This window comes from Triturus cristatus, chromosome 3_2, assembly GCF_964204655.1.
Source record: "Triturus cristatus chromosome 3_2, aTriCri1.1, whole genome shotgun sequence".
NCBI classification, from domain to species: Eukaryota; Metazoa; Chordata; class Amphibia; order Caudata; family Salamandridae; genus Triturus; species Triturus cristatus.
Genome location: NC_140584.1, coordinates 917901990 through 917916950, shown reverse-complemented (window position 1 = coordinate 917916950; position 14961 = coordinate 917901990). Strand labels below are relative to the sequence as shown.

The window sequence follows — 14961 nt, the reverse complement described above, 5'->3', positions numbered from 1 at the left end:
CTGCCACCTGGCTAAGCTCTCAGCAGATCAGTGATAGATAATTAAAACCTGACGCTGCAATCTATGCAGCTAACTAAAGTTTAATTCAGCATGATAGACTAAAGTTGAAGGCACTGGACAAACACAAGAAAGGGGACCAGGAAAATCGCCTCTTGGGGCAGGCTAAAAGGCTATCACAATATGGTCTCAACTTTGTAATTTTTACGTAAAAACAGACCATGGCTGGAAAAGCAGTCGGGCGATGCCCCAGACTCTTACAAAGCCAAGAAGAGGCAAAGGCTCTGGGTATTCACCTGGCCTGTCACCAAACTGTAAACTTCTACAATTTACGGCCTGGCGCCAGCCCACCTACCTTGTTTCATAGGTGTCGCAGCATAGTGGATATCCAAAATGGTGGCATTTGGGGTTCTAGCCATTACAGCTATAGAACTTTCAAGGCACAGGGCTTATTTTACTATTTACAACCAGCTGATATTCCGATTCTCTACATGAGGCTCTCAATCTTCCAGTGTTCTAAAATACCATAGGACAACGCTACAGGGGGCTACAATGGTCATTAAATACCCTCTGTTTGAGTTATAGACTCAAGTTAAAGCTGAGCTTCTATATCGAGGGGATAGAACATTTAATCAATGTGATACCCGAGGCAGAAAGTCTATACTGATATCACAACATTCCCGTCAATGAAGTAAGAATACTCTAACTTGAACCAGGAGAACCAAAAAAATGGCACTTGCTGGAGCAGGTGGCTCGTTCTGACCATTATTCGATCGTTGCAACTCCTCTGTCCCCCAATGGATCTTGCAAAATTCCAAAGTTCGAATGCATCAAGCCCTTGATGTACTAAGGGTTGCACAGGGGCTTGTTGGGAGCTGCAAGATTTTGTGCTGAGCACGCAAGCTTTTATAATGAAAAGTAAACAGACGCAGTCCCTTACTTCTGCTTTGCACCGCACGAATTCCTGTGAAAACTTTAACAAATACCAAAGGAGTAGTTTTTCATCCTTAGCAGTCTAAGATCCACCGCAGCCTTGTAAGTTGTAAGAAGCCAGGGTGTTACGCTTCCTCTTACTCTAAACGGCCTAACTAGCATTAGCAGGTTTCTTTAAACAGTCTATTCGAAAGAGTGATAAATCTTTTGAGTAGCAGTAGTTGCCTTGCAGAAGTCTAGGCTCTACAAATAGCTCATACGCACAGTCCATTTAAAATGTACTCTTTACTATCCATGTTCGAAAAACAAAGCTTTTTTTATAAATAACATACCAAATTATCAACTGATGGTGAGAGGTGCCTTTCAAAGAGAACCTCTTGCAAAAAACACAAGTCCAAGAAAGCTCAACAGCTTCTAATAAGTATTCATATACTCAACAGTTAAGTTACAAGAAACCAAAGAAATCAAAAAAGAAATGACAAACTAAACAAGAAATTAGAAACTGATAGACTTTCTTACACCCAAAAATAAAAGCTAACCACTCAGTTTGTGTTCTCTTTCTCCAATCCTCCCGAAAGGAACAGGAACGATCATCAATAGCAAACAGCAGCTACATGAATGCAACACTGTTCACTCACTTCACGCCCAAAAGAGAAAACTACAATTCTTCCTCGTGGTTAGCGAAGACCAGACACTTTCAAACACATTTCCTCAGTTAAAAACTATAGAAATGATCCCTGAAAGTATAGTCTTAACAAAATTCTTTATAGCTCACACAGACAGAAAGGGTGGAAACCCTTCCTACTTACAGTAAGACAAGGTTCGGCATCATCAACGGAAATAAAAACATATAAATATAAACATATTTTTTACTCCACAAGATAATATTCCACAGATGCACACGCATACGCCTTTATTTACATTAAAGCCTACTCAATAGATCCTGGTGAGACACTGCTTTATAAATTTACATATTTTAAATCAGCAACCAATCAAATTCAGCCTGCCTTTTCCTGACCCAATGCTGTACCACAGGGAGAGTTGGAAAATTCTTCAAAAAACTGCAGGTTCCACAAGATCATACAGATGATTTTTAATCCAAATAGTTGGTCCAGATTAGCATCTGTCAAACAGCCAAAAGAGTGACACTGATCACTAGCGAGAAGGGACCTGCTAAGGTTGCAAGCGTGGAAACAAACGTTGTAGCATTCAAGCTACCTTTAAATTTTGAACAGTTGCACCACAGATCAAATGTACGGCAACATCTTTGATTAGTTTCCCCAAACAAACTAAGGGGCATATCAGCAACAACCGGCGATAATTATCGCTAAGCGCACTTAGCGCTAGGATAATTATCGCCGGCTAGCGTGGATTATTATCGCTGAGATAACGTGCTATTAGCAACGCTTATCTCAAAAACGATAAAAATCCTAACGCTAACTGCCTAACGTGAGATTATCGCTGGAAACCCAGCGATAATGTCACGAAGTGTGGCGTTAGCTTGCTGATAGGGACTCACAGACTTAGCCATGATATCCACCTTACATAGGATACCATGGCTAAGTCAGTCCTGAAGCAGGCGTAAGGAAAGTAGCAATAACAGGGGTTATCGCTACTTTTCCTGCCGCTATGCTTCATAGCGTGGGCCTTGATGATAGGAGAAATGTCGCTTAGCGACATTTCTCCTGTCATGTCAGGTCAGGTACGCCCACTTTGCATCTCATTAGAGATGCAAAGCTGGGCGTTAGGAATCCCGACGCTAATGCAAGGTTTCACGCGTTAGCGTGACCTTGCTAATTAGGCGATCATTTTTTATCACCAGCTTGATGATATGCCCCTAACTGTTCCCCAGTTCACATGTAAGACTCTAAGCAGACGATGAACTTCGACGGGGGTCCAGACTTAGTGAAAAACCTCTTGCAGCACATACGGGAGATAACGGAACCTATCACTTTCAGAAGAGCCCTGAATGCCTGGCTATCTAAGAAAGCGTTCACATGAACAACTTGTACTACCACCCAGCTTGAATTCATGCAGCTTTTCAAAGCTAAAAGACCTTTAGGTGTTTCAGCACTACAGAAGTATCCAAAATATAGTTTATGTTTTGTGTACAGAAGACTTTTTACACTGGGAAGTGAATACTTGCCAGAAACGTTTTGTATCTAATGTTCATTAGAACAGGAATTGAACTTTTCAGTATATAATTCCGTTTTACAGCATATCCTCAAATGAAGAAAGGAACGGCCATCAACAGTAGACAGTTGTTTCAAAAATTAAACTCTGCCTGTGCCCTTCCTTTTTAGATCAGAACTTATCTGCAACACCTTTGGGCCACTTACAAATACTATTTCAATCTTGATTCTACATAACATATCAAGACAAAGAGTTTTATAACTCTATTCCAAGCTGTCCAAGGGTTACAGGAAGATATCACAAGAGCATTTTTTCTGCCACCTGGCTAAGCTCTCAGCAGATCAGTGATAGATAATTAAAACCTGACGCTGCAATCTATGCAGCTAACTAAAGTTTAATTCAGCATGATAGACTAAAGTTGAAGGCACTGGACAAACACAAGAAAGGGGACCAGGAAAATCGCCTCTTGGGGCAGGCTAAAAGGCTATCACAATATGGTCTCAACTTTGTAATTTTTACGTAAAAACAGACCATGGCTGGAAAAGCAGTCGGGCGATGCCCCAGACTCTTACAAAGCCAAGAAGAGGCAAAGGCTCTGGGTATTCACCTGGCCTGTCACCAAACTGTAAACTTCTACAATTTACGGCCTGGCGCCAGCCCACCTACCTCGTTTCATAGGTGTCGCAGCAAAGTGGATATCCAAAATGGTGGCATTTGGGGTTCTAGCCATTACAGCTATAGAACTTTCAAGGCACAGGGCTTATTTTACTATTTACAACCAGCTGATATTCCGATTCTCTACATGAGGCTCTCAATCTTCCAGTGTTCTAAAATACCATAGGACAACGCTACAGGGGGCTACAATGGTCATTAAATACCCTCTGTTTGAGTTATAGACTCAAGTTAAAGCTGAGCTTCTATATCGAGGGGATAGAACATTTAATCAATGTGATACCCGAGGCAGAAAGTCTATACTGATATCACAACATTCCCGTCAATGAAGTAAGAATACTCTAACTTGAACCAGGAGAACCAAAAAAATGGCACTTGCTGGAGCAGGTGGCTCGTTCTGACCATTATTCGATCGTTGCAACTCCTCTGTCCCCCAATGGATCTTGCAAAATTCCAAAGTTCGAATGCATCAAGCCCTTGATGTACTAAGGGTTGCACAGGGGCTTGTTGGGAGCTGCAAGATTTTGTGCTGAGCACGCAAGCTTTTATAATGAAAAGTAAACAGACGCAGTCCCTTACTTCTGCTTTGCACCGCACGAATTCCTGTGAAAACTTTAACAAATACCAAAGGAGTAGTTTTTCATCCTAAGCAGTCTAAGATCCACCGCAGCCTTGTAAGTTGTAAGAAGCCAGGGTGTTACGCTTCCTCTTACTCTAAACGGCCTAACTAGCATTAGCAGGTTTCTTTAAACAGTCTATTCGAAAGAGTGATAAATCTTTTGAGTAGCAGTAGTTGCCTTGCAGAAGTCTAGGCTCTACAAATAGCTCATACGCACAGTCCATTTAAAATGTACTCTTTACTATCCATGTTCGAAAAACAAAGCTTTTTTTATAAATAACATACCAAATTATCAACTGATGGTGAGAGGTGCCTTTCAAAGAGAACCTCTTGCAAAAACCACAAGTCCAAGAAAGCTCAACAGCTTCTAATAAGTATTCATATACTCAACAGTTAAGTTACAAGAAACCAAAGAAATCAAAAAAGAAATGACAAACTAAACAAGAAATTAGAAACTGATAGACTTTCTTACACCCAAAAATAAAAGCTAACCACTCAGTTTGTGTTCTCTTTCTCCAATCCTCCCGAAAGGAACAGGAACGATCATCAATAGCAAACAGCAGCTACATGAATGCAACACTGTTCACTCACTTCACGCCCAAAAGAGAAAACTACAATTCTTCCTCGTGGTTAGTGAAGACCAGACACTTTCAAACACATTTCCTCAGTTAAAAACTATAGAAATGATCCCTGAAAGTATAGTCTTAACAAAATTCTTTATAGCTCACACAGACAGAAAGGGTGGAAACCCTTCCTACTTACAGTAAGACAAGGTTCGGCATCATCAACGGAAATAAAAACATATAAATATAAACATATTTTTTACTCCACAAGATAATATTCCACAGATGCACACGCATACGCCTTTATTTACATTAAAGCCTACTCAATAGATCCTGGTGAGACACTGCTTTATAAATTTACATATTTTAAATCAGCAACCAATCAAATTCAGCCTGCCTGTTCCTGACCCAATGCTGTACCACAGGGAGAGTTGGAAAATTCTTCAAAAAACTGCAGGTTCCACAAGATCATACAGATGATTTTTAATCCAAATAGTTGGTCCAGATTAGCATCTGTCAAACAGCCAAAAGAGTGACACTGATCACTAGCGAGAAGGGACCTGCTAAGGTTGCAAGCGTGGAAACAAACGTTGTAGCATTCAAGCTACCTTTAAATTTTGAACAGTTGCACCACAGATCAAATGTACGGCAACATCTTTGATTAGTTTCCCCAAACAAACTAAGGGGCATATCAGCAACAACCGGCGATAATTATCGCTAAGCGCACTTAGCGCTAGGATAATTATCGCCGGCTAGCGTGGATTATTATCGCTGAGATAACGTGCTATTAGCAACGCTTATCTCAAAAACGATAAAAATCCTAACGCTAACTGCCTAACGTGAGATTATCGCTGGAAACCCAGCGATAATGTCACGAAGTGTGGCGTTAGCTTGCTGATAGGGACTCACAAACTTAGCCATGATATCCACCTTACATAGGATACCATGGCTAAGTCAGTCCTGAAGCAGGCGTAAGGAAAGTAGCAATAACAGGGGTTATCGCTACTTTTCCTGCCGCTATGCTTCATAGCGTGGGCCTTGATGATAGGAGAAATGTCGCTTAGCGACATTTCTCCTGTCATGTCAGGTCAGGTACGCCCACTTTGCATCTCATTAGAGATGCAAAGCTGGGCGTTAGGAATCCCGACGCTAATGCAAGGTTTCACGCGTTAGCGTGACCTTGCTAATTAGGCGATCATTTTTTATCACCAGCTTGATGATATGCCCCTAACTGTTCCCCAGTTCACATGTAAGACTCTAAGCAGACGATGAACTTCGACGGGGGTCCAGACTTAGTGAAAAACCTCTTGCAGCACATACGGGAGATAACGGAACCTATCACTTTCAGAAGAGCCCTGAATGCCTGGCTATCTAAGAAAGCGTTCACATGAACAACTTGTACTACCACACAGCTTGAATTCATGCAGCTTTTCAAAGCTAAAAGACCTTTAGGTGTCTCAGCACTACAGAAGTATCCAAAATATAGTTTATGTTTTGTGTACAGAAGACTTTTTACACTGGGAAGTGAATACTTGCCAGAAACGTTTTGTATCTAATGTTCATTAGAACAGGAATTGAACTTTTCAGTATATAATTCCGTTTTACAGCATATCCTCAAATGAAGAAAGGAACGGCCATCAACAGTAGACAGTTGTTTCAAAAATTAAACTCTGCCTGTGCCCTTCCTTTTTAGATCAGAACTTATCTGCAACACCTTTGGGCCACTTACAAATACTATTTCAATCTTGATTCTACATAACATATCAAGACAAAGAGTTTTATAACTCTATTCCAAGCTGTCCAAGGGTTACAGGAAGATATCACAAGAGCATTTTTTCTGCCACCTGGCTAAGCTCTCAGCAGATCAGTGATAGATAATTAAAACCTGACGCTGCAATCTATGCAGCTAACTAAAGTTTAATTCAGCATGATAGACTAAAGTTGAAGGCACTGGACAAACACAAGAAAGGGGACCAGGAAAATCGCCTCTTGGGGCAGGCTAAAAGGCTATCACAATATGGTCTCAACTTTGTAATTTTTACGTAAAAACAGACCATGGCTGGAAAAGCAGTCGGGCGATGCCCCAGACTCTTACAAAGCCAAGAAGAGGCAAAGGCTCTGGGTATTCACCTGGCCTGTCACCAAACTGTAAACTTCTACAATTTACGGCCTGGCGCCAGCCCACCTACCTCGTTTCATAGGTGTCGCAGCAAAGTGGATATCCAAAATGGTGGCATTTGGGGTTCTAGCCATTACAGCTATAGAACTTTCAAGGCACAGGGCTTATTTTACTATTTACAACCAGCTGATATTCCGATTCTCTACATGAGGCTCTCAATCTTCCAGTGTTCTAAAATACCATAGGACAACGCTACAGGGGGCTACAATGGTCATTAAATACCCTCTGTTTGAGTTATAGACTCAAGTTAAAGCTGAGCTTCTATATCGAGGGGATAGAACATTTAATCAATGTGATACCCGAGGCAGAAAGTCTATACTGATATCACAACATTCCCGTCAATGAAGTAAGAATACTCTAACTTGAACCAGGAGAACCAAAAAAATGGCACTTGCTGGAGCAGGTGGCTCGTTCTGACCATTATTCGATCGTTGCAACTCCTCTGTCCCCCAATGGATCTTGCAAAATTCCAAAGTTCGAATGCATCAAGCCCTTGATGTACTAAGGGTTGCACAGGGGCTTGTTGGGAGCTGCAAGATTTTGTGCTGAGCACGCAAGCTTTTATAATGAAAAGTAAACAGACGCAGTCCCTTACTTCTGCTTTGCACCGCACGAATTCCTGTGAAAACTTTAACAAATACCAAAGGAGTAGTTTTTCATCCTAAGCAGTCTAAGATCCACCGCAGCCTTGTAAGTTGTAAGAAGCCAGGGTGTTACGCTTCCTCTTACTCTAAACGGCCTAACTAGCATTAGCAGGTTTCTTTAAACAGTCTATTCGAAAGAGTGATAAATCTTTTGAGTAGCAGTAGTTGCCTTGCAGAAGTCTAGGCTCTACAAATAGCTCATACGCACAGTCCATTTAAAATGTACTCTTTACTATCCATGTTCGAAAAACAAAGCTTTTTTTATAAATAACATACCAAATTATCAACTGATGGTGAGAGGTGCCTTTCAAAGAGAACCTCTTGCAAAAACCACAAGTCCAAGAAAGCTCAACAGCTTCTAATAAGTATTCATATACTCAACAGTTAAGTTACAAGAAACCAAAGAAATGACAAACTAAACAAGAAATTAGAAACTGATAGACTTTCTTACACCCAAAAATAAAAGCTAACCACTCAGTTTGTGTTCTCTTTCTCCAATCCTCCTGAAAGGAACAGGAACGATCATCAATAGCAAACAGCAGCTACATGAATGCAACACTGTTCACTCACTTCACGCCCAAAAGAGAAAACTACAATTCTTCCTCGTGGTTAGCGAAAACCAGACACTTTCAAACACATTTCCTCAGTTAAAAACTATAAAATGATCCCTGAAAGTATAGTCTTAACAAAATTCTTTATAGCTCACACAGACAGAAAGGGTGGAAACCCTTCCTACTTACAGTAAGACAAGGTTCGGCATCATCAACGGAAATAAAAACATATAAATATAAACATATTTTTTACTCCACAAGATAATATTCCACAGATGCACACGCATACGCCTTTATTTACATTAAAGCCTACTCAATAGATCCTGGTGAGACACTGCTTTATAAATTTGCATATTTTAAATCAGCAACCAATCAAATTCAGCCTGCCTGTTCCTGACCCAATGCTGTACCACAGGGAGAGTTGGAAAATTCTTCAAAAAACTGCAGGTTCCACAAGATCATACAGATGATTTTTAATCCGAATAGTTGGTCCAGATTAGCATCTGTCAAACAGCCAAAAGACTGACACTGATCACTAGCGAGAAGGGACCTGCTAAGGTTGCAAGCGTGGAAACAAACGTTGTAGCATTCAAGCTACCTTTAAATTTTGAACAGTTGCACCACAGATCAAATGTACCGCAACATCTTTGATTAGTTTCCCCAAACAAACTAAGGGGCATATCAGCAACAACCGGCGATAATTATCGCTAAGCGCACTTAGCGCTAGGATAATTATCGCCGGCTAGCGTGGATTATTATCGCTGAGATAACGTGCTATTAGCAACGCTTATCTCAAAAACGATAAAAATCCTAACGCTAACTGCCTAACGTGAGATAATCGCTGGAAACCCAGCGATAATGTCACGAAGTGTGGCGTTAGCTTGCTGATAGGGACTCACAAACTTAGCCATGATATCCACCTTACATAGGATACCATGGCTAAGTCAGTCCTGAAGCAGGCGTAAGGAAAGTAGCAATAACAGGGGTTATCGCTACTTTTCCTGCCGCTATGCTTCATAGCGTGGGCCTTGATGATAGGAGAAATGTCGCTTAGCGACATTTCTCCTGTCATGTCAGGTCAGGTACGCCCACTTTGCATCTCATCAGAGATGCAAAGCTGGGCGTTAGGAATCCCGACGCTAATGCAAGGTTTCACGCGTTAGCGTGACCTTGCTAATTAGGCGATCATTTTTTATCACCAGCTTGATGATATGCCCCTAACTGTTCCCCAGTTCACATGTAAGACTCTAAGCAGACGATGAACTTCGACGGGGGTCCAGACTTAGTGAAAAACCTCTTGCAGCACATACGGGAGATAACGGAACCTATCACTTTCAGAAGAGCCCTGAATGCCTGGCTATCTAAGAAAGCGTTCACATGAACAACTTGTACTACCACCCAGCTTGAATTCATGCAGCTTTTCAAAGCTAAAAGACCTTTAGGTGTCTCAGCACTACAGAAGTATCCAAAATATAGTTTATGTTTTGTGTACAGAAGACTTTTTACACTGGGAAGTGAATACTTGCCAGAAACGTTTTGTATCTAATATTGATTAGAACAGGAATTGAACTTTTCAGTATATAATTCCGTTTTACAGCATATCCTCAAATGAAGAAAGGAACGGCCATCAACAGTAGACTGTTGTTTCAAAAATTAAACTCTGCCTGTGCCCTTCCTTTTTAGATCAGAACTTATCTGCAACACCTTTGGGCCACTTACAAATACTATTTCAATCTTGATTCTACATAACATATCAAGACAAAGAGTTTTATAACTCTGTGCCAAGCTGTCCAAGGGTTACAGGAAGATATCACAAGAGCATTTTTTCTGCCACCTGGCTAAGCTCTCAGCAGATCAGTGATAGATAATTAAAACCTGACGCTGCAATCTATGCAGCTAACTAAAGTTTAATTCAGCATGATAGACTAAAGTTGAAGGCACTGGACAAACACAAGAAAGGGGACCAGGAAAATTGCCTCTTGGGGCAGGCTAAAAGGCTATCACAATATGGTCTCAACTTTGTAATTTTTACGTAAAAACAGACCATGGCTGGAAAAGCAGTCGGGCGATGCCCCAGACTCTTACAAAGCCAAGAAGAGGCAAAGGCTCTGGGTATTCACCTGGCCTGTCACCAAACTGTAAACTTCTACAATTTACGGCCTGGCGCCAGCCCACCTACCTTGTTTCATAGGTGTCGCAGCATAGTGGATATCCAAAATGGTGGCATTTGGGGTTCTAGCCATTACAGCTATAGAACTTTCAAGGCACAGGGCTTATTTTACTATTTACAACCAGCTGATATTCCGATTCTCTACATGAGGCTCTCAATCTTCCAGTGTTCTAAAATACCATAGGACAACGCTACAGGGGGCTACAATGGTCATTAAATACCCTCTGTTTGAGTTATAGACTCAAGTTAAAGCTGAGCTTCTATATCGAGGGGATAGAACATTTAATCAATGTGATACCCGAGGCAGAAAGTCTATACTGATATCACAACATTCCCGTCAATGAAGTAAGAATACTCTAACTTGAACCAGGAGAACCAAAAAAATGGCACTTGCTGGAGCAGGTGGCTCGTTCTGACCATTATTCGATCGTTGCAACTCCTCTGTCCCCCAATGGATCTTGCAAAATTCCAAAGTTCGAATGCATCAAGCCCTTGATGTACTAAGGGTTGCACAGGGGCTTGTTGGGAGCTGCAAGATTTTGTGCTGAGCACGCAAGCTTTTATAATGAAAAGTAAACAGACGCAGTCCCTTACTTCTGCTTTGCACCGCACGAATTCCTGTGAAAACTTTAACAAATACCAAAGGAGTAGTTTTTCATCCTTAGCAGTCTAAGATCCACCGCAGCCTTGTAAGTTGTAAGAAGCCAGGGTGTTACGCTTCCTCTTACTCTAAACGGCCTAACTAGCATTAGCAGGTTTCTTTAAACAGTCTATTCGAAAGAGTGATAAATCTTTTGAGTAGCAGTAGTTGCCTTGCAGAAGTCTAGGCTCTACAAATAGCTCATACGCACAGTCCATTTAAAATGTACTCTTTACTATCCATGTTCGAAAAACAAAGCTTTTTTTATAAATAACATACCAAATTATCAACTGATGGTGAGAGGTGCCTTTCAAAGAGAACCTCTTGCAAAAACCACAAGTCCAAGAAAGCTCAACAGCTTCTAATAAGTATTCATATACTCAACAGTTAAGTTACAAGAAACCAAAGAAATCAAAAAAGAAATGACAAACTAAACAAGAAATTAGAAACTGATAGACTTTCTTACACCCAAAAATAAAAGCTAACCACTCAGTTTGTTTTCTCTTTCTCCAATCCTCCTGAAAGGAACAGGAACGATCATCAATAGCAAACAGCAGCTACATGAATGCAACACTGTTCACTCACTTCACGCCCAAAAGAGAAAACTACAATTCTTCCTCGTGGTTAGCGAAAACCAGACACTTTCAAACACATTTCCTCAGTTAAAAACTATAAAATGATCCCTGAAAGTATAGTCTTAACAAAATTCTTTATAGCTCACACAGACAGAAAGGGTGGAAACCCTTCCTACTTACAGTAAGACAAGGTTCGGCATCATCAACGGAAATAAAAACATATAAATATAAACATATTTTTTACTCCACAAGATAATATTCCACAGATGCACACGCATACGCCTTTATTTACATTAAAGCCTACTCAATAGATCCTGGTGAGACACTGCTTTATAAATTTGCATATTTTAAATCAGCAACCAATCAAATTCAGCCTGCCTGTTCCTGACCCAATGCTGTACCACAGGGAGAGTTGGAAAATTCTTCAAAAAACTGCAGGTTCCACAAGATCATACAGATGATTTTTAATCCGAATAGTTGGTCCAGATTAGCATCTGTCAAACAGCCAAAAGACTGACACTGATCACTAGCGAGAAGGGACCTGCTAAGGTTGCAAGCGTGGAAACAAACGTTGTAGCATTCAAGCTACCTTTAAATTTTGAACAGTTGCACCACAGATCAAATGTACCGCAACATCTTTGATTAGTTTCCCCAAACAAACTAAGGGGCATATCAGCAACAACCGGCGATAATTATCGCTAAGCGCACTTAGCGCTAGGATAATTATCGCCGGCTAGCGTGGATTATTATCGCTGAGATAACGTGCTATTAGCAACGCTTATCTCAAAAACGATAAAAATCCTAACGCTAACTGCCTAACGTGAGATAATCGCTGGAAACCCAGCGATAATGTCACGAAGTGTGGCGTTAGCTTGCTGATAGGGACTCACAAACTTAGCCATGATATCCACCTTACATAGGATACCATGGCTAAGTCAGTCCTGAAGCAGGCGTAAGGAAAGTAGCAATAACAGGGGTTATCGCTACTTTTCCTGCCGCTATGCTTCATAGCGTGGGCCTTGATGATAGGAGAAATGTCGCTTAGCGACATTTCTCCTGTCATGTCAGGTCAGGTACGCCCACTTTGCATCTCATCAGAGATGCAAAGCTGGGCGTTAGGAATCCCGACGCTAATGCAAGGTTTCACGCGTTAGCGTGACCTTGCTAATTAGGCGATCATTTTTTATCACCAGCTTGATGATATGCCCCTAACTGTTCCCCAGTTCACATGTAAGACTCTAAGCAGACGATGAACTTCGACGGGGGTCCAGACTTAGTGAAAAACCTCTTGCAGCACATACGGGAGATAACGGAACCTATCACTTTCAGAAGAGCCCTGAATGCCTGGCTATCTAAGAAAGCGTTCACATGAACAACTTGTACTACCACCCAGCTTGAATTCATGCAGCTTTTCAAAGCTAAAAGACCTTTAGGTGTCTCAGCACTACAGAAGTATCCAAAATATAGTTTATGTTTTGTGTACAGAAGACTTTTTACACTGGGAAGTGAATACTTGCCAGAAACGTTTTGTATCTAATATTGATTAGAACAGGAATTGAACTTTTCAGTATATAATTCCGTTTTACAGCATATCCTCAAATGAAGAAAGGAACGGCCATCAACAGTAGACTGTTGTTTCAAAAATTAAACTCTGCCTGTGCCCTTCCTTTTTAGATCAGAACTTATCTGCAACACCTTTGGGCCACTTACAAATACTATTTCAATCTTGATTCTACATAACATATCAAGACAAAGAGTTTTATAACTCTGTGCCAAGCTGTCCAAGGGTTACAGGAAGATATCACAAGAGCATTTTTTCTGCCACCTGGCTAAGCTCTCAGCAGATCAGTGATAGATAATTAAAACCTGACGCTGCAATCTATGCAGCTAACTAAAGTTTAATTCAGCATGATAGACTAATGTTGAAGGCACTGGACAAACACAAGAAAGGGGACCAGGAAAATTGCCTCTTGGGGCAGGCTAAAAGGCTATCACAATATGGTCTCAACTTTGTAATTTTTACGTAAAAACAGACCATGGCTGGAAAAGCAGTCGGGCGATGCCCCAGACTCTTACAAAGCCAAGAAGAGGCAAAGGCTCTGGGTATTCACCTGGCCTGTCACCAAACTGTAAACTTCTACAATTTACGGCCTGGCGCCAGCCCACCTACCTTGTTTCATAGGTGTCGCAGCATAGTGGATATCCAAAATGGTGGCATTTGGGGTTCTAGCCATTACAGCTATAGAACTTTCAAGGCACAGGGCTTATTTTACTATTTACAACCAGCTGATATTCCGATTCTCTACATGAGGCTCTCAATCTTCCAGTGTTCTAAAATACCATAGGACAACGCTACAGGGGGCTACAATGGTCATTAAATACCCTCTGTTTGAGTTATAGACTCAAGTTAAAGCTGAGCTTCTATATCGAGGGGATAGAACATTTAATCAATGTGATACCCGAGGCAGAAAGTCTATACTGATATCACAACATTCCCGTCAATGAAGTAAGAATACTCTAACTTGAACCAGGAGAACCAAAAAAATGGCACTTGCTGGAGCAGGTGGCTCGTTCTGACCATTATTCGATCGTTGCAACTCCTCTGTCCCCCAATGGATCTTGCAAAATTCCAAAGTTCGAATGCATCAAGCCCTTGATGTACTAAGGGTTGCACAGGGGCTTGTTGGGAGCTGCAAGATTTTGTGCTGAGCACGCAAGCTTTTATAATGAAAAGTAAACAGACGCAGTCCCTTACTTCTGCTTTGCACCGCACGAATTCCTGTGAAAACTTTAACAAATACCAAAGGAGTAGTTTTTCATCCTTAGCAGTCTAAGATCCACCGCAGCCTTGTAAGTTGTAAGAAGCCAGGGTGTTACGCTTCCTCTTACTCTAAACGGCCTAACTAGCATTAGCAGGTTTCTTTAAACAGTCTATTCGAAAGAGTGATAAATCTTTTGAGTAGCAGTAGTTGCCTTGCAGAAGTCTAGGCTCTACAAATAGCTCATACGCACAGTCCATTTAAAATGTACTCTTTACTATCCATGTTCGAAAAACAAAGCTTTTTTTATAAATAACATACCAAATTATCAACTGATGGTGAGAGGTGCCTTTCAAAGAGAACCTCTTGCAAAAACCACAAGTCCAAGAAAGCTCAACAGCTTCTAATAAGTATTCATATACTCAACAGTTAAGTTACAATAAACCAAAGAAATCAAAAAAGAAATGACAAACTAAAAAAGAAATTAGAAACTGATAGACTTTCTTACACCCAAAAATAAAAGCTA

General features: G+C 40.9%; 4 non-coding genes across 4 annotated transcripts; all 4 read right to left on the bottom strand.

Annotated features, from left to right (window-relative positions):
* Nucleotides 1-1467: 1467 nt before the first annotated feature.
* Nucleotides 1468-1683, bottom strand: LOC146858560 (small nucleolar RNA U3). The gene has a single exon (XR_014980603.1). It is a non-coding gene; the product is annotated as a small nucleolar RNA U3 (small nucleolar RNA).
* A 3161-nt stretch (nucleotides 1684-4844) lies between these two features.
* On the bottom strand, nucleotides 4845-5060 carry LOC146858559 (small nucleolar RNA U3). The gene has a single exon (XR_014980597.1). It is a non-coding gene; the product is annotated as a small nucleolar RNA U3 (small nucleolar RNA).
* Nucleotides 5061-8209: 3149 nt separating this feature from the next.
* Nucleotides 8210-8424, bottom strand: LOC146858558 (small nucleolar RNA U3). The gene has a single exon (XR_014980257.1). It is a non-coding gene; the product is annotated as a small nucleolar RNA U3 (small nucleolar RNA).
* Nucleotides 8425-11585: 3161 nt separating this feature from the next.
* On the bottom strand, nucleotides 11586-11800 carry LOC146858557 (small nucleolar RNA U3). The gene has a single exon (XR_014980242.1). It is a non-coding gene; the product is annotated as a small nucleolar RNA U3 (small nucleolar RNA).
* Nucleotides 11801-14961: the final 3161 nt, after the last annotated feature.